Source organism: Ischnura elegans, chromosome 10 (assembly GCF_921293095.1).
Source record: "Ischnura elegans chromosome 10, ioIscEleg1.1, whole genome shotgun sequence".
Taxonomy (NCBI): Eukaryota; Metazoa; Arthropoda; class Insecta; order Odonata; family Coenagrionidae; genus Ischnura; species Ischnura elegans.
In genome coordinates this window covers 89,456,660-89,480,130 of record NC_060255.1, presented here as the reverse complement: position 1 = coordinate 89,480,130, position 23,471 = coordinate 89,456,660, and the positions used below count along the sequence as shown (strand labels likewise).

Here is a 23,471-nt window from a genome sequence, read left to right as displayed (position 1 = left end):
TTTTTACATTAATTATATCCTCAACAACATTACTAAAATATGATTGGATAGCTGATTTTATTGCCATGACCTTCCTCATGATGCTGCAGTGTAGTGAAATATGTTGAGTTGCATAAGTTACTCTTATTGTTAGGAATTTTGCAAAGTTAAATTACTTTCTCGTGAGTTACGTCAACTTAAGCTGTTGTGAATGTGGAGTCCCCGAACGGCCTTCACACGCCAGCATCGGCCTCAATTTCTCTCCCTTGGCTCCCCCCCCCCCTTCCCATTCCCACGGCTCCACCCTTCCTCCGCACCCACCCAAAATCAATACTCGGGGCTGCCCTGCAGCGGTAGGGGAGAGCATCCGCAAGGGAGGAGGGAGAGGTCTGCACACCACCAACCCCTCCTCTCCCTTCCTGGTCGCGGAGAGGAGAAGAAGATCATCACCCGCGGAGCGGAAAGTGTGCCGGGAGACTTTTGTCGCCAAACTGAAGAGGACTGGTGGAAGGGGTGATTTGCGACTCGGTGGTGGTGGAGGGGGGGAGGAAGGCGTGGGAAAGTGTTGATCGGGAAAGGGTTCGGGGTGGGACAATGGGTGGGGTGGTGACTGAGCATTGTCACCGTTATTGCCTTATAGTGAGGATTAGCAGAGGACCCGTAGCTGGCACCCTCTTCAGTAAAAACGTGTACCACTTGATGAGGGAAATTTAACGCGCCAGTTCAAAATGGAGCATGGTGCCGAGAGAATCTGTAGGAAATAATTAATTAAATTTAAAAGGAACGCAGTGCATCTTGCGTTTACCGCAATGATATTGAATTTTGACCAATGAGCATGCTCAAAACACGCCTGACACCAATTATTTTTATTTATTATTGTCACATCAACAATCTAGCATAAACATTGGTTAGACCAAGAAACTTGCATAAACACGCGTGAGATCATCGATTATTTTTGACACATCACTAAGCTAGCATAAACACTGCTAAGGCCAAGAAACTTGCATAAACACACGTAAGATTAATCTATTATTTTTGATACATCAACAAACTGCGGAGGAAAAATCAGGTACAAATCTAAATGAAGTGTATTAAAATATTTTACACTTTACTCACACATTTATTTTTATTGTAGGCTTCATAGCTGTCCCTCGTGATAAACTCTAACTTTTCAGTAAAATGAAGGAGTGATGCCTTAAAACGAAGAGAAAGGATTGCCAGGTACTCGCGTAATCACCTATTGCACTAGATGCATAAATAATCCCATTTCTGCTCCAAATTTGGGGATAGAGCATTAGATTATTGTTTGAAGACTAGTAAATATTTATTTCGACTTATTTTGGGATAGAAATCTGCCACCATAATGGCAAGGCACCAAATTGTCCTTCGCGCGAGAACATTCAGGTTTTCAGAGATTGTAAACCTTCCGGATATCATTACTGCTGTCTCCGTTTTCCTCTTACGTGCTTACCAAGTAGATCAGCTGATTCTCCTAAACATATTTTTGGCGATATTCTTCCATTATTGATACGAAATCAGGGTAAATGTAAGCAAGAGCATTCAGGCTTCAACTAATGCACCCATAATTGAAACAGCAAAAGCCCAAATCATGTGATCGGTGACCCTGATTGGCCAATGTCAGCGATAACTTTGTTTATGAGTTCTTCAGGTTTACTAATAATTTAAATTCCTTTTAAGCTAATGCTCAAAGAAAATAGTATTGAATGAATTTTGAAAATAAAATAAACTTGAAAATAGTATTGAATGAAAAGTGGTGAGGAATAGTGATAGAATTTCAACAAAAATTATTTACAAGTATTTAATTTTTCAACGTTTTCTGTTTTCCACAGCAAGTCAGCTTTTATAAAATTTATATTTGAAATTAAGTTGGGAATTAATTAGATCTTGACCTCAGCTATTCCTTGCTGCGTAGCTGCACCTTGTTTATACTTTCTTTTCTTTGAGGACCGTTAGGACAAGACTGTGCCACGCCTGACCTCATGCTTTCATTTTCCCACCTTTCATTTTCTCTCTCTCGTTCTGCTCTTTGTTATCTTATTACTCACATTTGAATTTGAATGCTCAAATGCGCATTTGAATACTCAAATTTTGGGACGTGCTGAGTTTATAATTTCCGATTCATCCTGGTCCCTTTCCATATATCGCATACCATTTGCATCATTTTTATTCATCCCTACAATCCCGACAAAATGACACGTATGCAGACACTGCCGTGTCGTTATCTCTCGAGTCCAACCTCGGCGACGCATTTGCGCGGGAACTGATACCGGCGGTCAAATGCCTCTCTCGTCGACGATAATCCAAATCCGGCCGGCGTGTTCGCGGGCGCATTTCATTCCGTGCGGGCACTGTGGCGGCCACCGCGTCAAATGCCCGAGTGCGCAATTTGACCTGCGCCGGAGAGGATGCCTACGGCAAAGCCTTTACGGACACATGTACTTGTGCGATGCGTGTAAATACGGAGAGTGTGCACTCGTAAATGTTCGGGGCGGAGCATATTAAATGTTCGAACCCCAGAAATTGAGTGTAGAACGCTTGGGGATATGAAGGTATTGGCACCCTGGGTACAACTGCTCACACGCTCATTTCGCTCTCGTTTTGAGTGTTCATCCTTACTTATGATGCTCTCATAACGCACCCGAGCTCCAGTCACATAAAACCTAAAATGCGCGATCACTATTCGACGAAGACACACGTCCCATTTGATGGGTATCTCCGATGATGACTCGCACAGCTAAAATTTGGCTGAATAAGATTAAAAATGTGAGAAATGTTTTTTTATGTTATTAATTTTTTCATGTCAAATTACGTCTGTAAATAATTTGAATTAATATTCCTTCTGTGAAGTGCTTGAAGAATTATTTCACCAAATTAATCCTTCCGGACTTCAAAGACGGAGTAAAGCCAATTAGATTAAAAGATTAGCCAATAAAAATTTAAAAAATTAAATAATTTTTCACCCATATGCGTGAATGCGTGTAAAGTTACATGTTTCATCCAGTAGTTTGTTAAACGCTCATCTCTGAATAGTGATAGTATAGGGTTTTTCTGCCGGGGCGGTGGCATAGTTACCAAAAAATTCGTCTCTTGTGCCGTAATATTATTTGAGACGCAAACACCTTTTTCGGAAAACCTTCCTGAAATTTCCATAGAATAATGATGGATGGGTGGTGTAAGTAGTAGCATACATGATTAGCAAATAGAAGATGTGGGTTTCTATCCCAGTTCTGCCAAACGAAATTTTTCGAAGAAAATTTCACCCGAGGAGTAAATATTTTATGGATGACTCCCACAGATTTACATAGCTTTTCATCGTTTACCTCGCCCCTTTTAATCTCCCCGAAAACTTTACCTCGTCAGATAGCTCCAAGATCGCCAAGACTTCTTTGGATACCTTGTTCGAATTCAAGCAGAGTTGTAAACGTTTAGGTGACTTGAAATTTTGTGGAAAAAAATGATGCAAAGAAAAGTACATGAAAATCTATAGCTCACACTATCAAATTTTCACGGTCCCTGAGAATGTATTGCTTGAGGTTTTCCTCAGTGGGATAAATAAAGTGGTTAGGCAATGAGGCGATCTGGATAAATTCCGCAAAATGATTTAGGCTAATATAAAAGCATACGATGGTATAACATTAGTTAGTAACTAATCCATCTCAATAATCTTTCTTATTTCAGCTCTTACGCGCTGCATTTGAAAACTCATATGTGTACGATAGCGGTTGGGTTATAAATACATTGGGTGAAACGATGCATAGCTTACATTTATCAACGTATCATCTCTCTCTCTCTCTTTCAAAATATCGTCTACATCTATTCCTGTTTTTTTCTAACTTTTTTGATAACTCTCTTGTATAATACGTCGACCAAGTTCGTAAAAAGATACATTAATTAATTTATTATCGCCCTATTCCAATTCCATCACCATATGCAATGAAAATATAAACCGAAAATTATGATCATCGTATTTTCTGCTGATTTAGCCGTCGTTTAAGTGAATTGCTTCCATGGATTTCATTTACCAGTTTTCACTTCAACATTGGCCAAATTTAAACTTTCATGTGAAAATGTTGAATGCTGTCCCTCGTTATCAGTACACAACTTTTCCACCATGAGTAAACTTTATGACTAATAAATTATTGCATTCTCGGGCCATCCTCGGCAGTGAATGTGTGCGCTCTTGTGTATGTAAGATCTAAGATTTTCGTGGCGTATCAAGTGGAGAAATGAATCTCGGGTTTTCCACAGGATAATTGGCTCCATGTGTCCCGATGTTTCGAAGGACGACTCGCTCTTCATCCACAGGGGACCTTCTGAATATGACGGGAGACATGCAGCCAATAGGGTAGTTTCCTTCGTCAAAGAAAATAAAGGCATTGCCATTCGTTATTCACCATTAGCATATTCATAATATAAAAATTATTCGGTTTTAGATATCCCAGTTTAGACGAATGCTAATGGTTAATTTTAAGAGCATTTGAAAAAAGCCCATTTGGCGCCCATGCGATTCCACTCCACGTGACGTCACAGGGACCTAGATGCTGTACGAGTAGATAGGAGTTTTACATCGTCTGAGATTACCAGTGTATGCATGAGGCACAGAGCTCATGGGAACATGTCTTAATAATCACCTATTAAAACTGCCTAAGGTCGGAAAGTTTTCTTCGTTTGATAGGGTATTAATAATCCTTATTTAAGCCAAGCGCTACCTGCTAGCAGGGTGCTCTGCTACAAGCTAGCGGCCTGCATCGTATCAGCGCTCAAGCCTCGCCTTAAGGTCACCTCTCAGGGCGGCAGCGGGAACCAGAAATACCTCACACGGACTTTTCCCATCATTCCTACTTAGCCGTCGCTTTTTCGCATGCTTGAAAATTTTCACTTTTCATTTAATCGTGAAAAATAGATTTCGTCATTAAAAAATCTAAAAGCGCGAAATACGTACTCCAGGAGTAATGATCTTTTGATTTAGGCAATAAAAAAATAATAGGAAACCACCCTATTACTTTTCTGCGCTACTTACAATCCTTTCTGTGATCTTGTGTATATGAACTATGAGGAAACGCCTACATTTCAAGGCGCGTGCATTCGCGTACATGTTTGCACCCACGGGAGTGACCACATAGATGTCCTTTTCCTTTTCTCTCCATGGCTTTCCTCCACTCTTAAGGCTCACTTGGCATTTTCAGTCGCTCGTTTCGAGACCTAGACGCGTACATTTATTCCCCATCTCTCCATTTCTGCACCACTTCTTGAATCAATCCCACATAGCATTTTGCGTTCTGATCCTGAGGTCGTTTCAGTGATTGGCTGAGGGACAGACTGGTTGCCCAAGGGCACGGGCGACGACGTGGTCAAAGGGACACAAAGGGCAAATCTCCCCTAAAAAATGGAGGTGACAAATTGAGGGGTGAGAATCCAAGTGATTTTTCTTCTAGATGGAGTTGGGTACAGAAATCGATAGAAGGAATATACAAAGACTTGGTGGCCAAGGGATACGAGTGGGTCCCTGTGCTGTGCTGGCATCGAGGGGAAAACCTAATGCACTTATAATAAGTAGCTGATCTCATTTGTTTTCTTTACCTAATTTCTGTTCCAAACTCTATTTAACACGTTGACCGCCATGATGTTTTTAGTAGATATGTCCTCTGACGCCATTAGTGTTTTTCGTTCCGTTAACTATTCCCGGATCATAAAACATTAAATGTGAATTTTTTACTTTATTTTAAAATAAATATTTATATTCTGACGCCTCAACGATCATGGCCCATACGTTTACAAGATATTCTGGTCACTCCGGCGTCAGAAATTCACTTGAAACAGTCGCACGGAAGCCGGTCAGTACGACCGGCGTGGCGTGACAGGAGCCACTCGACTCCGGTCATTATGACCGGCATGGCGGTCAACGTGTTAAAATCACATACACCCCTTGGCTTCTCACCCCCTCAATTTAGATTAGCACGTTAATATAAAAAACAAACGAAGTAAACAAAGAAACTCAAATTAGCAGTGTATTCAGTACTGACAGTGATTCTGATCAAATGTTCAAATCTATCAATAATTTCATTTTTCTCTAAAAGCTAAAATTCTTTCAATATTCGTTAGTTAACATGTGAAAGCTAAACAGAAAAGGGATCAGGAGATAATGACTGTGTCAGAGCGTTGGCGAGTGCGAGAAGAAAGATAATCGGGATGTAACCACTGAGGGGTCTGCTGGGGTTTCGCATGTTCCTTCATTTTACAGTTCACGTACCTACAGGTTCGAAGGGAAATGGAAGGTGCTGAAAGAGCCCAGGGCTCACTGAGGCCTTGGAGTCTTCGGCCCTGGGGTCCCAGCGGGTATTGCAGGCCACTCGCCCCGGCTAGATATAGTCTCTGAACATCATCTCGAATAAGAATGGTGCATCATCATAAAAAGGGGGCACTGCATTCGAGCGTCTGATTCCAAATACTCCATGATGTCACCAAATATTCCCCATAATGTTCACGTCCCCGAAGTTCTTTAGGATCTATGGATCTATGAGTATCCACGACAATGGCACAATTTGTAAAAATAAGCATGGGTTGAAAGGAAATATTTAGCCCTGATGATGTCGCAGTGCAGTGAATAATGGTGACTGGAATGAATTAGAATTACTGAGCGAAATTTTACTAAGTTAAATTACTTTTCTGTGAGTTACGTCGACTTAAGCCGTTGTGAATGTGGAATCCCTGAACGACCCTCACACGATTAACCGCCCTTGCGACTTTGTTACTGATTATTACGAGGATCATATTGTAATAAAAAATAAACATTACAATCTCAGGATTTTTTTATTTTATCAGAGTTACCGCAATTGAGGTAATAGCCATTTTCATTGATATTACCTTGGGGTTAATCAGTTATTAATTGCGTAAAAAGATAGATACAGCCGTCGTTTCAAAGATACACACAGCAGTTATTCAGTCCTGATGATTTAGTTATATACAGTACATATATCCATAAATTTGCACTGTGATGATCTACAAATCACCGTTAGGTAACAACCTTAACTTACTTTCTCTTGAAAATCGATCTAACTAAAATATGCTAATTTTTATTATACTAATTGCATATCGACTGACATAAGGAAAATAAATACATTTCAAGTCTTATTCATCATTTGTAAACGGTGATAATTTGTTGTTAAGAGGCTAATTTTGATATAATAGACCTCGGGTATAAAAATGAGTGAGTAAAAATGGCCATAAAAGGAGATACCCATAAGTCTGAAAAATTAAATAAACTCGACGGTCTTAAAATTTGTTTTCGTTTTCTAAGGACGCAAAAATACCCACATTCTACGTTTGCGGGACCATATTAATTGGATTGTGATCGGCATGGTGTAACTTTACCGTGGCAGCGTGTCATATGAAATCGCTTGGAAATCACCTATTCGGCGACGACGTTGAGAATTCAGTATCTATTCATGGACAAGCTTGTAGAGAGAATATGGACGCCCATCGACCCGTTGGAAAGCGACTCAATCGTGATTCCAATAATCTGCTATTCACATCAAAGTCCAATGCACAGTACACTTTGTGCTACTATGCGGAAGAGGATGGAACCACTAATTTATAAATCATAGTTATACCGAGTGCTCCTGTCGGCTATTTGTGTATTAGTTAATTATTTCAAAACCTTGTATGTTTTCAAAAGAACCTAGCATATTTATTAACTGTATTGGGATAAAGTTTGTTAAATTTGTGTTCATGTTTTTACTTAATAGATTTTAGGGCTAATGTATCGTAAGAAAATACCTAAATACTGACTTGGAGGCAGTAATAAACCAGGTAGAGTAAATCAAATAAGATAAAATTTGTAAAATTTTTGGCCGTTTTTCATTATTTTCATTTTTATGTCGTCTGCTAATAGGAAAATACAGTGTTACTAATTTTTAATATACCCGCAAAACTGATAAAGTAATTTAAAACTTTTCGACCATTTCTTACAAAAATTCACTGCTTCGCATGGTTCCCTTCTTTTATTGGATACCGCGACGAAATCAATTAGCGTGGCCGATATTTATACTCGCAGTTCAAAACTGGCTTGATGATTCCTTAAAGGTATTCAAATGCATTGTTATTGTGCTGGATTGACGCATAGCATCGAGTACAATATGGTGAATAAAATTTATTCGAGAGTAAATGGAGAGCTAAAAATTACCTTTGAGCAAATATTGTGGAAATCGAATGCATAGGCAATTTTTCCATTTATATAACATTAACAAAGTGCTGACTTCTAATATCTTAGAAAAATCCCTTTAGTGATCAATGAAATTCACATGTCGGTCTGGGGGAATATTGATCCTTTATAGCCCTGCGTCATTTTCGGGAAAATCAAACTTGAAGATTTTTCATTTAGAAAATATGAAAATTTTCTGGTCAATCACAATTATCAACAACATATTTATATTTGACCATTCCATTTTGCAATATAATAAACTAGTAGTTCAAATCTATATTTAGTGCAGTTGATAATCCACCACGTCCACATTTGTAAATGACGTTTCTTCATGCTACTCAGAAGCAACACTGTGGTAGAAAGTGTTAGAAGATTGAGCGTCCGTTTTCTTATCTCTGGTTATAACTAAGTTTGCGAACGTCTTAACCAACTAGGAATTTCACTCTTTGATTTCACCCAAATGAGCCACGAAACAAGTAGAATTTAGTGGACATAGTGGCCCTGTGGGTAGAGTGGTTGGTTTCTTGACGAAAGGTCTCGTTTCATATACCGAATGAATCTTACGGGTACCTTCAACTAAAATCCTCATAGTGCGAGGTGACCGTGAGAGGAAATGCTCTCATATCCTGAATGTGTGAAGATCACATTCTCTTGACCTATTCTCGGTTGAGCTGTCCTATGGCCAGTCAAAATTACTATGTTGAAGCGCTGAGTGAGTTATTTAATTATTATTATTATAGTATTCTACCGATTAAGGTAGATTTCCATGGAGTGTTCAAGAAGTGATCTGGAAGCCTCCCTTACCTTTTAGCACTGCCTTCTTCAATTCACTGTAAGGCCTAATCCCTTTCAATCTATCTAAAAATCCTATTCTTTTCCTTCCCCTTCCTCGTTTCCCTAACATTCTACCCTCTAACACCATTTTCAACATCCCCTCCCAGATAAGCACTAACTCCATCCATACCTTCTGTCTCCTCCGTATCGCATCTAAAACCTAAAATTCCAACAAAGCATAGTTGCCCCGTCTTAATCTCAATGGCATCCTCATAAATGGATCCAGAAGTTACCCCAAAGTGTTAATTGATTTGTAACTGCCGAAGTTATATTAGGCCATGCACTACCCACTGTGGCGACTTTGCTTTGTTTCCTTCGACCTTGACCATCATTCCTTCCTCCAATGGCTGCGTATTTCATAGATCCCTCTCCAGAGGCAAACATTAGGTATCTGGTGGCGTAGGACAGTTGAAATTAATACCAATCATCATGAATCTTATAGTAACGATAGAGAAGAGCGATTTTCGGAATTCGGGCATGTGACAGATACCAGAAAAGGAAATCCCCGAAGCCACATGATTCCCTTCCCAGCTCCGTCACATTTGCGTGTCAAAGAAAACCGCTTCTCTAAATGAATAAAATGGTTTGAATTGAAGCGAACAGATTGTCTGTTTCTAGGGAAAATATCATTTCTACTAAATTTAGGGCTCGTTAAGGCGATACCAGGCTTTAAATAGAATGACATAGGCTTGATTTTGCTGACCTTTTCCATTTTCCGCATCAATTCACTCTAGTGCTTCGCCTAGAAACTCTAGTAAGTAATTGAATAACTCACTCAGTATTATAGAGAGTTTATGGCGTTTGAATGTCATATAATAACGGTTTCATAGATCTAATTTTAAAAACCAGCATTTGAATCAATCACAAATCTGATGAACCCGAATTGGAAATACTCCTATCAACGTATGTGATTTCATCTTAATCAGTCAAGAATCCTGCGCTTCACCCAGTTCTTACATCGGCTCAATGTTTAGTATTTAACACTTCATATAACATGGTCCCAGTATTACGCCACGTGAACCTTTCATTTTTGCTGCGGGCGAAATATTACGCCGTACTTCTTTTTTTCATCTTTTTATACCATTTTTTGAACAAATTGGCACCAGCCTCTAAATAAACAAATGAAAAAAGCAACAGTTCGTTCTTTAAAATGATGCCAAACATCTATTCCTCGCATTTAAGGTTGGTTGTTAAGAAATAATGAAAAGTATCGAAAATGGTTAGTATTTGAATAGAGATCTACCGTACTACAGCCAGCACGGTAAGTGTTAGAAACCTATCTTCTTTGGCATACTCCATCAACTGTTCCATGCGTCTCATCAGAGACTTTTGATACGAGACATCGGTTCATCCGCGAATCCGTTCACTGTCTGCGTTCATCAGACCGTCATTCCTCAATGTGTGCTCGATGGAGTTTTTCTGTTTCTTTCGACGTTGGTCAAAAATAATTTTTTTTCAACGTCTTAATCATCATTCATAGTGTATAAGGGGGACCAACGAATTCAAATCAATAGGATAATGATTCCTCACCATCTATTTAAGGCAGATTATTGCGTATCCGATCATTGTGAAGGATCTCTCACCATTGCATTCTATTGAAATGCAAGGGGACGATTTCCAACCTCTAATATTCATCATATCAGGTCGTTTAGTTAGTAAAAGATTGCTATTTATACAGACAATTATCATGAGTCACATTGAAAAGGCCCATTCTGTCTTCAACTTTTTCCTCCTACGTAACATATCATTCTTCGATATATTGCATTGAGTTTTAAGCATAGGGGTATAATATTGGCATAAATATTTTGACTTAGCCACCTTTGGTGCTTTTGTACATACTATAGTTATTTCAGGGTACTTATAACCAATAATCACTTCTATATTTTTATTTATACATTAAACTATATTCATTCTTTTGATTGGTTTATTTTATGCTAGAATAAAAACTTTTGGGCGATGCCGCCGCGTCAATTTTTGGGTGGCCTCAACGTTTCCCGACCAATGCTGGTCGCTTTTCCAAGGGAATCTGATTCCATTGGGAAATTCCCTTGAGAAAGTGACCAGTATTGGCCGGGAAACGTTGAGACCACCCACAAAATTGACGCGGCGGCATAGCCGAAAAGTTTTTATTCAGCACAACGAGTCCCCGCGAAAGTTTTAATGATGGTTTATTTTAGTTTGTTAAACGTGTATCAGTATTATACGAAAAGATCCCAAAAATTCACTTAAGATTTGTTGGAAGACAAGATATCTTGAAAAGGCGGGGTGGACAAGTATAAAGAGAATTCAAATATTTTGTCACATGAATTGATCTCTAGGAAGTAGAAAGTACAAATATGTGCAAAGCCTTTGATCGCTCTGGCACATCAATTTCAGTAGATGGGGAGTGAAGTCGACTTAGAGATCGACTGATTGATTCTGATGTGAAAGGATGTGGCGGCATCTACCAGCGACTCATTACCGCTGGAAAAGTGACTCTCCCGGAGGAAATAAGTCTTTCCATCGGAAAATAGAAAGCTGAATTGAAACCGTCATTTCCCCATGGAACCATTGCCATTTCCTTATATGCCTATTTGTTTCACGAGCTACGACAGCTGATCTGTTGAAATTTTAAAACACGTACACTTGAATGAACCTCAAAAACCAGAAAGACTTTTAGCAAATATAGCATGAAAAAAATTATTCTTAGGTCCCAAAAACAATTGATTTTAACGTTTTAGGCCATGCGTTGTGGAAATCGAGAATCGATATCATGATAAAGATAAAACGGTTGCTTTGTTTCCACGGATTTTATTTCTTAACCGACCTACAGGTCGACAATATGCACTGTCATTATCAAGGTGGGCGTGTACTGAAGAAAAAAGAAAATAAAAATCTGTGAAAATAAAACAACTCTTTTATCTTTATCATGATGTCAAACCCCAAAACAATCCCTCAAAACCTTCCCCTCAACCGCCAACCGAAATGTGTGGGCACAAAAAGTGGACAGTCATTATTCATTCTCATTTTCACACATTATTTACCCTTCAGCAAAATACCTATTTAATTTGTTTGAACATTAAAAAAATGAATCATTTTTTGAAATATAATTTAAAAAGTACTGAATGAACTATTTTACGTTTGAATTATTTCATCAAAATTTTTTTCTTATATTTGTTGTGTCTAAGTATGAAGGCTTAGAGCTAGAGTAACGAAAATTGTCTCTTCTTACTTAAAAGCTAGTATTACTTTAAGTATTAATCAATATTCTCTAAGAAAATCATATAGTAATGACTGCGCTATCGATTATTGTCTTAGACTTTTGGCTTAGTTACTTAGCGTGTCTAGAGGAGTGGCCTACTATTCCTCTTAAAACATTAAACATCACACAAACTGAGGGTACATCAAACCCTGTTATCCCTCCATAATTCAGTATTAATTGATAAAACAGCCTTTTGTGTCCTGAATTCGATACTGAGGTATTAGGGGTTGAAATTTTACGTAAAAAATTGAGGAAAAATATTAATGAAGCATCGCGGCTTACAGACAAGATTATATTGCGCTTATTCTGGGAAGCAGACCGAGGTTAAATAGAATAGAGAGGTATTTATTTATATTTAAATAATGTAATATATAAAAGGCTACCTCAAGATGTAATATTTTTTCGACCTCTGAAAAGCTATTGTTAAAGTGATCTCCTCGACAGCCAGATAAAGAAGTCGTATGGCTTAGGCTTGGTCATTAATCTTTGCGCTTTTACCTTTATGGCGAATGCTATTTTGTACAATATATTTATGGGTGGAATTATTATTAAAAAATGATCCAGTACCATTCAGTTTTTATACGTTAATGCTTAAATCATTTTTTTTGTCACGCTACTCTGTAAAACTAATATTTTAATTTTTATCTTGCAGATTGCTCGCCTCCTGGACATATTTAGCAAGGACTTCATATTGACATGCCACATCCGAACCACAAGGTAAGAAGAGTTTTTCATCGCTGATTTAACTCTGTCTCCATTTTTACCCTTAAAATTCCAAGCATAACTTGCCTCAAAATCTAATCTAAAAATCTCCGCAAAAAGTTAATCTAATCTAAAAAAGTGTTAGCTACTTAAGAAAAAAATCATGCATCAATATTTATTCCCCACGGCCTACCTATCCAGCTTGTTACTCATTTAAAATTTTACTCCCAATGGGCGTTTATATGGCAACGACAATCTTCATAGAAAATTGTGAAAATTTTATTTCTTTATTTGAATTACCATGCATCTCCTAAAACCCATGTTTCATTGTTAACTAGCCACTGTAAGACTCTATTGATATTTTTACAATATATTTCACTTGGATAATATTCATGTGCATGTATTTTCTCACGTGCCTACGTAAAATATCATTTTTCCTGAATAAATATAATTCAATTCAGTAGAGGTCACAAACCTTGCGCTGTATTTTTTTGTGTATCGGATAGGCTGCGAGTCAAAATAGTTTTGTAATCCTCATCCGCTAAATTGAGTAGAGTGGAATGTCGATCTTATAATTAAGCACCCAATATTTGCGGAAGACAGATCGAAAATACTTAGAAAGCATTCACCCATGTGTAACTGTTATCAGGAAAAGCTGAAAATTCTTGAATAAAAGTATTAAGTCAAATTATTCATTGAAGTGGGTCTAAAGCTCTATTTGAACGTAGAATTCACATCACAGATTACTTAAATGGCAAGACTTCTTATTGAATGATCACTCAAGAAAGGTTTTTTTCTCTAACACAAAAGCAAATATTGGCAGTTGAGATTCTACGCGTTTGATGGTATATATTGCAAAAGTATTTTAAATGATGTTCCATTTCATTTTTTCGATTGAATTTATTATTATTGATATCTCGACGAAAGTTTGTCCTGATCGGTTTACTTCTCAGCCCAATGCTGTTTGGCTGTTTCATCATTCAACAGCACTTATAAGCTAATTATTTTCCACATTAGCATTTCATCTGTAAAAATTGAGATTTGAGAAGGTTGATTGTTTAGTATGAGCTTGACTATCAACATTCCGACTCTTTTAGAGCGGTGATTCTTTTAACTAGGGAAAAATTGCTTTTCGTGGATTTCCATTTTCAATTCTATTGCACGACTTTTAAAATTTCGAAATAGCATTAAAAGGCATTGTCTCACGCGATTTAATTTGATTGAGCTTTTGACTGTGAAATCAAAGGAAATGCAACTTTTTGAAATAATTAAACGCTTAAAAAATTTATTTACTTGCATAAATTCTGGAAATATATCATTTTCGTACATTAAATCCATAGTTTTCAAGGGCTCATCCATTCTCGACGCACTTTGAAATCGCAACGCCTCTCTCTCACATATCCTCATGTTGCCCTAGCCCACGGATATCCTGAGATACGTCCCTGCAGGGGCTCAAGTAGAATTATGTTGATGCCGGAGAAATATCAATCTGAAAACTCGAAAGAAAACCATATTATCATCATAACTTTATAACCTGAGAGCGCTATAAGAGCTTTGAGGTGCTTTGCGTTAGGGGAGAGTTGCCTAAATCGCACCGCTACCCAAATGACACCACCATCCTAGAAACCAATTTAATAGATATATATACAGGGGCGCCGACTTATAAAAAATATTGGGGGGGCCCATATCGGAGGTCTTGCCCCGGGAAGAGATTAAATTCAAAGTGTGTCGCAGCACCGAAACACTACCATGATTCACACCACTTGATTCAGTTTTGCTTAACCTTATAATTATTTGTTTTAACACATTGTTGAATTTATTTTAAAAGTTAACTATCGTCAAGCATGGGAAATAAAAATATTATTATAAAAATATATTTTTGTGATTTCACAAAGCATAATATAACTTAATTATTTTATTGAATTATTGAGGGGGCTCCGCCCCCCCAAACGAATCTTTGAGGGGGCTCGGGCCCCCCAGGCCCCATGGAGTCGGCATCACTGTATATATATGCAATATAATGGCTACATTTGGCACTTCCTGCATCACCAAGAACACCACACTTCAATTGTGGCCACCGGTGTAGTGACAAGCCAGATGCGTAGGTATTAAGAAAATAAGTATCTCTTCTGCTATTTCTTTCGTCTTTTCACAAGAATATTGAAAACAAATAAGTTTTAATTACATAGTTTTAGCTACATATCATATTTTTTAAGTCTATTGTGTTTCATTTCGTGCAATTAACAGCGTGGTATGATCACGTGTTCAAGTAGTGTAAATGATTTAATATAAAATGGCGGTCGCTCCCAAATCGCACCACGTCTCTCTACACCTGTGCGATGCAAGAAGTCCTAAAAAAATGCTGCCGTGAAAAGACTATTCCAATGCATAAACACTTATCCAAAAGACTTGTAGATTTTGTTTCAAATATCGCAGATTGTTTACCAAGCAAAATCTGCATCTATTATTAATGCCAAAGACATGACTTATTTAACTATTTTCTTTCCTTGTAAAACGGGTATTTCAATGCAAATTTTTGCTCTGTTAATGAATCAAAAAATAACCTGAAATAACTTGCCTCTCTGCCTCTCATTGTCGTTGAAACATCATTTCCTAATTTCGGCCTCCAGTGGTGCGATTTGGGAAACCGGATGCCTAAATCGCACCTTTAGCAGAGGTTTGAAATAAAATTTTTATACGTGTGTTAAAATTGGAATTGATTGTGCCCAAAAATTGTGAGAGAAGTAGACATTCTTCCTCATATTCAGCAGCATTAAAAACTTATATTGTGTCACTTATTTTTGAGTTAATTCGTTTTTTTCCAAAATTGGTGCCATTTAGGCAACCTTCCCCTATATACTACATCAAATAAATATTCTTGCCACGATGAATTACACACCAGTGCCTGAAAATCAGATAATTACATAGGCATAATTTTTACGTTGCCCGGCTATGAAAGAAAAATATTCTTTATGATTTCATGTTTTTTATGCTTTATCACTTATATTACATCTATGAAAATCAACAATTTTCGAATCTTTTGCAAAACAGTGCATCCGTCGTGGTTAGCTGCTTCGCAAACGACGCATTAAAGAATTTGGAAATCGACGAAAATAAGCACTTCGAATATTAAAGAAAGTGACGAAACTCCACAAATTACATCATCTCACAAGAAGGTACTTCCCAAAAGAAGTATAATAAGGAAAAATTAAGGGAATACGAGAGTTATAGAGGTGCATATTCAAAGAAAAGCAGTGGATATAATGATACCCTTGAAAAGGTATTGAAGACAAATTACGTGTGCTTTAAACATAACTGAAAAGAATGCACTTCTATGAAAATACTTTTGCTAAACCACTAGTACTTTCAAGTTTACTAAAATACCCAAATAAAATTGTTTTCATCGTTCTCCAAATAAAGTGTTGTTTTCAGAATATAATATGGTAAATAGTTGTCAAAGATTAATATTTAATGGATGAAAAGGGCTCATTCTTTTACTTCTCGGGTGTGACGAACAATTTTTTTTTTGTGCATGAAGATAAGTCTTGCCTTCTTTTAGGAATTTTATTGTGTGTAGTTTAGTCTCCGTCTACTTTGTAATCACTTTCATGGCACGTGAATGCTCAAATGTATTATTGCTATCTATGCCTTTAGGTGAAAAAATTTTGATTTATCTTCCATTATTTAGCTGTCAGCTAATGCCGGGTTTGGTCGTAAATTGGTCGAAGGTAGTTCCTAAATAAAGTGCTTCCTATGACCTCCGAGTCATTTTATCCCTGAATCTTTATTCCCGAATTAACACGTGTACATCGAGTGTTGCATACATTCACGGATACATCTCCGTGTATATAGAAATATTACTAGAACGTGCAACAGTAGTCGATATTTTATGAAAAATGTTGCCGAATGTAGCATTTATAGAATATTAGTGGTGATCGCTAAACTATCTAATGTTCCATTGCAAATTATTTACTATTTTGACAGAGAGTTCAATGCATTGCTATTATCCTGATTAATTTTAAGTCAGAATGAATTGGCATTAGTATAAATTATTTTAGGATTTAATGACGCGTGCTGTTGAATTATTTTAAGAGTGAGTTCAAATATTTAAGTAATGTTATCTAATGTTATTTATTTATTAACATCAATTATTTCAGAATTATTATTTAAGAATTCACTATTTTAATAATTTAGTAACCAAATGATATTTTATAGTATTTGGCGTGCACTGTTAAATTTCAAACTTAGAAATGTACTAACAATTAATTATTCAGTAGTTTTTCTAATGCTTTTGGTGAGGCTATTCTCTATTTACTCGCTTTAGCTCAATAATTCACTCTGAAAAAGTAATGTCCATGGAATGGAAAAGGATAGAATAGTTGAAAATTCCATATTCAATAAACTAGTAAACTACTTTATTTTAACTTGAAAAATTGTGTTATATTCAATAATTTCTAATTCCTTGTTTTTCAAACAAGTAACTTCAGATAAAGTAGTATTATGAGTTATAGAGGATTAATAAGGAGTTAAAATTACATTTACTCCGGCATTTGCTAATTGGCTCGTACAGATACAAAATAAGAGATACTTAGTAATTTATTAGCTTTTGCCCATAGCCGATACTTATCTAACGCTTTATGATATAGTGAGAACTTAAGAACTTAAAATAGACCACAGAATATCTGAAAAGGTATTTTATCCATATTTTTCAAATTAAAATTCATTAGTAGTAAATTGATGAATAACATGAGGATTTCTTCCATTTTTGCAAACTCTTGTTATTTAATTTAAATAATTAATTCATTAAATTCTACTAGATTCATTGCTTTAGTGGGTTATTTACTATATTATTTTATTACCATTTACTTCATAAATACGTTGGTAAAAAGGGATTTGTGACATTTATGAGAGATGATACCTAGAATTTTTACTGTTTGCATTAAAATTCCTGAATTTTTTATGCCGCTTGCCGTGATTCGGCTCAACTTAGCTGTACACGAACCCGTATCTCCAGCGCACGTATGCACGGGGATCGAAGTTCCATTGGCGTCCGTCTCCGTGGCAGCGTCGCCACAATAGGCCGCATTGGCAGCAGCCAACGCTGCGTCACTTCCCTCTCTCGTTCCTCCCCTCCAACCCCTCTCATTTAATCCCCTCCCTCCACCTCTCCCCCGGCTAGAATCGTCCCCGCACTTCTCACGCTCAGCTGAGCATCGCCTTTCGCTGCTGGAGACAGTCCTGGAACTCGCGGAGGGAACACCGTTCGCTTAACAGAGTGGACCTTTGAATAGTAAATAGCCTTATAGAGAGGGAAGTACACAAAGGATCCAATGGCAGAGTGAGACCAGCATAAACCACGTGACTGTAGCGCGGTTTTCCGGTAATACCGGCATGGTTCCATTCAATGACCCCCTCAGGACAAGCACTCTTGAGAGTCTGTAAAAAGAGCGGCCTCTCTATAATTCATAAATCAAAAATTATCATATTTGAAAACCTTTTTGTCTTGGATATAAATCGAGTAATTTGAAAATAAAAGGTGATACATATCAATTTTTTTATACTCATATCAATTTTAATGCACCACACTCCCTTTTACATGTTCTGGAATTCTGTACACGCAGTAGTTGCTAAAAAGATGAGCATATATGATAGTTAAAAAAATAAAATTGCGGCTTTTTCTCTCTTAGACTTTTACACTATAGCTATGATGGTAATTCCGTATCCATAGCAAAGTTTTCCAGGTGATCGTCGCTAATATAATGAAAGTTTACCGTCCAGGACTGTGTAGTGAATGGCATTGTCAATAGAATTTGGGGTTCCTTTATGTATTGGCTCCAGCTAGTGGTGAGCAAAGGGAGTCAATGATAATTGGGAGATTGTTCTACAGCTTTTTCACTCAAAAAATGGTTGTCTGCTAATATGCTCGATCAAAAGTGATATCTAGTGTCTATTTTCAGCACCAAAGTGTTCTAAGAGTGCCAAAACGCTTTTTGATGGAGGATGTGGAAAACACTTTAAACCGTCATCTCCTCTAGTTAATGAGATAACACACTTTTTTGGCTTCCCATTTCCCCTATATGAGTAATTAATCGAATCATATCCTTTGTTTACTGTTAACCAACGTTGAGGCTTGCCATATAAATCCGTAATTATATCCTTTTTGCGCTCAAATTTATAGAATATAATAAGATAATATATCTAATCGAGATCAGCCGCTTGGTTAATCGATTCGTGGTATTTTTAAATTGCTTCGCATCTCGTACGTTTAGGCGTAATTGCTGTCTATAGTTGGCGGCTATAAGAGTAAAATTTCATTAGGAAACCCAGCTTACGACCGTATTGTAGTTCACAGCTACCGTCCGAGGATAACCACTTCCAGAAAACAAACGTGAGCTGGGGAAGATCTTTGGATTTATTTTCACTCCCGTAAGAAAGTTCATTTTTTAGTCTCTTTCTAATGGACAGAATATGTCCTTTAATGATTTTACTTCCACATTGAGTACATTTACTAGTGCACAGATGGATGTATCCTTGGATAAATCTCCTTCTTCCTATTAGTTCCTTTTTTGTTTGTCATGTATCCTCATTTTTGCGAGTCTTCAATTTTAGTCCTTATTAACAGTAATCATGCTCTATTTGATTATTGTATTTTTTCTCACTTCTTATGTTCAAACTAAAATATATTTGAGGCCATTAAGAAATAAAATAACGGGTTGATATTTACTACAGAAAAAGAAAATTTCAATCCTCGGTGTTTAAAAAAAAATATCATTTATTACAGGAGAAAATAAAAACGACACCATCTTAGAGACATTGAAAAATATTTACCAAACAACTTTCGCAATTGAAAGTATGAATGGTAAAATATATCTTATTTAGTGCATTCATATTTATTTTTGCCGATGTAATTCATCATAGATTCTTGTAAAATATATTTTCATTGAATTAGCTGAGATTGGTTTGACAAAATTGTCATAAAACGGAAATTTCATCACAGTTAATGTTTAAAAGTCTGATCACGAGAAAGTCAAATGGTAATCGATTATGTATTGCAGTTATTCCATTAATTCATTTACACTATTCAGTCAAAGTTCATACTTTTTGTGAAGGTAAATTAAAATTAAATGAGAAGATGACATTGCACCCTATCCATTACAATGCAAAAAATACTATTAAAATAGCTCTCCATGATTTATTTCATGGAAATTTTATTTCTCGCTCTAATCATAATGAACTCTATTGGATATGTTAGTACACACGCACAAAAAATGTAAATTACCACTAAAATATACTGGAAACAGAATTAAATATTACAGTATTTTAGTCACGAAAAATCGAAAAGAAACGAGTCGCGATACTATTGTTTGAATTTTATTAATTTTTTAGGTTACAATCTAGAGGACTGAGAGCAATATACATATATTTCATTGAGATGAATAGTTCAACAATGCATTCTCAGATTGCTGCTATCCCAAGTATTCGTTTGAACTGAAGTTCATAAGGGTAACACCTTAACGTTAGGTTGTACGGCTTTTGTTTGAACTGCTTGTATTTTGTGCCTAATTGTATTTTTTTCATAATTTTCACCTTTAGCAAACTATTGATATTCTTCATCTCGTTAAAGAGGTGGCCAAACGTGCGACAGAATAGAATGTGGGTTACTTCTTTCTCAATTATATTACAATACCGCCATTTGCCTTCTTTTTTTGAAATGTATAGTCAATTATCTATGGTTTCTTGTTTTACATGATTACACAGATTACAAGGTTTACAAGAGGCAACTTATCCGATGCAAAAAAATCAATAAAAGGTGTTTCCTAAGAAAATTCGGATTCTCCTCTGCTGCTTGAATGACCTTTCCTTAAAAATCGATGCCTTTCAAGAAACAAAACTGTTTACGTCATCTTTCCCGTGGAATTTCCCGAAAAGAGGATTGGGTTGTTTCTTTAAATAGGATTTGGCTCTCGCAATGTTTGAAGGCTATTGTGCTTCCCAAAATGTATTGCGTAATTTAGTAGACTTCATATTATTCCTTTATTTGTGGTTTTGCGTAATTCGTGAAGAAGACAAGCCAAGAGCCCCTACTAATGCCAAAAAGAAACCCATTGCCTAAACTTCATCTAATGCTTCGGCCTGGATTGTCGGTCTTGCTAACTTTAGCTTGTGATGTGTCTCACAAGAAATTCAAAGCTTTTTGCGGTGATGCATCATATTTCTCTATTAATAATTAAAAAAGAATGCCGACTATAGATCGCCTCGAGTAAATAACTTATTCAATAGAACATCTGCAATTTTAAAAATTACTGAAAACTGACATTTTAAATGATATGTTGAACGTCAATTATAAGGGTGTTCTGCTTTGTGATGATCGCTTATGTTCAAATCCTCTTACTCTTTATCGAATTTATCGAAATTGTAAGATAAGTTTTATTTTACTGCACAATTATCTTTGCCAAAATTTAATAAACCTCTACTTTTCAACTGGCGGAATTTCGAAAAACAGCATTAGCTTTCCCATCCCATTTTCTACGCACACTTTATATATAGTTTACTTCACCATAAACAATTGAAAGACGAAAAACTACCATTTATCTCGTGCTAGAAAAATGAAAATACAGTCAATAAATACTGTGCATATATACTGTCTTTTTTCGTGAATTTGATAGCATGGCGAGGTAGTTGGTTGTTGTTGAAGCAGAATAAGTAACTTAGCCTCATAGCAAAAATATAGGTTATGGCATTCAAAAACATATGTTTGCGCATTTGAAAAGAAAGGAAACCAAAAAATTAAATACCCCAAATAATCAATCAAAAAATACGTAAATTGTAACTTAAGGTATTAAGATAAGTTATCGACAATTATTTATATACTTGATGCATTGAGTTATACAATGTAGTGCTTTTGTTTTGTTTAAACTCCCAAGTCCCGAGATTTTGAGGGAATTAAACTCCGCTGCATGGATTTCTCTTAATAACACCTTTTGTGAAAATTTTTATGGAATCAGCGGCTAGCTATGGCACACCTAAGTTTCATCAATGAAATTATTTACTTTGAAACTATTCTGGGTACAAGAAAAAAAAATACTAGAAACCAAGTCGGTGCATCGGGCTTTCTTTGTGGGTGGATTACAGAAAAATAACAAACGTTTCCAAAAACAAGCGAGGTCGGGGGAAGAAGCAGTCATTTTCTCTTCAAAGGACTTTCCGAAATTCGACTAAACGAGTTATTCGACGATGGAGTTATCGAAGTTCCAGACCACGAACCCCATTAAATGTTACCATGGAAACCGTTCTGTTCTCGCATGCTCTCAGTCTCGGTTGTAAAGGGGAGGTGGGGGTAAAGTGGAGTGGAGGGGATGGAAGTGGTAGTGCGGAAGGATTGTGTTAAGGAGCTAGGCCCCTGAATGCGTGGGTCAATTTTCATACTTTCGCTCTTATTATTACCAAGAATTTTTACGCCATAGGGTACATTTTACGGATTAAAAATTAGAATTAGGGAACAGAGAATCTTGAGAATTCAATCCTTATATTTTAACGCTCATACGTTGTTAGCCATGTATTTTATTCAGAATTAGCGCCATTTTCTCGCTACTGACGTGATTGGACTTTAATGGACTCGTTCACCAATTTTATTTTATTGTCAATTGCTATAAAACTTTAAAAATAAAGAGAATATATTTTTTTGTTTTCCGATTCGTTGCCTAATTCTCGAGCTATTCGCGACGACAAATAGACGATCACAGGTGAGTTGATAACGTCACTTAAAAGCGTCATGACATAGTGACTTTATTCAAGGATATATTCGCGACGAAGTAATTTTCCATACAACGTCTTTTTGATCCAACTGGTTTCCACACTTTCTATATTACTTACTTATTATGTCCACGCTCATACTAAATCTAAATGGTACAACTCCGCAATGATTGCTAGTTCATCCTATTGCAATTGCTTGCTTGTGTCATTTCCTTCATTCCAATTTCATTCATTATTTCCCATTTATATTCATTAGATGTGAAAATCTTCTTGATTGTTTTGTTATGTGCTCTTAGGATATATCTCACGTAGCTCAACAGCACCCTTGAGAATGACGCGAAAAGTGACGAACCCGAACGGGTTAACTGCTGTGTGAGAAATTACGAAGTCGTCATTACTCCCATTATCATGACGATATTCCTCTATATATACCCAGCAACGATTTAATCGCGGCCAGGCCAGCGGCTAATATATACAGGTACACTCGCTAGTGCACATTAAGAGTGAAAACTTAGCTGTGGAAAAGTCATTTTCCATCTCTTGGATTCCAACTGCTACTTCCTGTTTGGTCACGAGGTAGGCTCCATTGAGACAATGTTTGGAGATCCGGGTTCGGTTTCCTGTCAGCGCGAATGAATTTTCCGTTCTAGGAATTTAGAATGTGAATCGAACTAAATAAACCAGGCACATCATATATTTGTTACACTTATACGCATGACATACGCCATGTTTAATTGTATT

General features: G+C 36.7%; 1 long non-coding RNA gene across 1 annotated transcript in view; it reads left to right on the top strand.

Moving 5' to 3' along the window:
- LOC124166730 overlaps positions 1–23,471 on the top strand; it is a 256,407-nt gene that overhangs the window by 225,115 nt on the left and 7,821 nt on the right. The window contains exon 4 of the long non-coding RNA XR_006866488.1: positions 12,928–12,992. This is a non-coding gene — a long non-coding RNA (uncharacterized LOC124166730). The remainder of the gene's footprint in view (positions 1–12,927; positions 12,993–23,471) is intronic.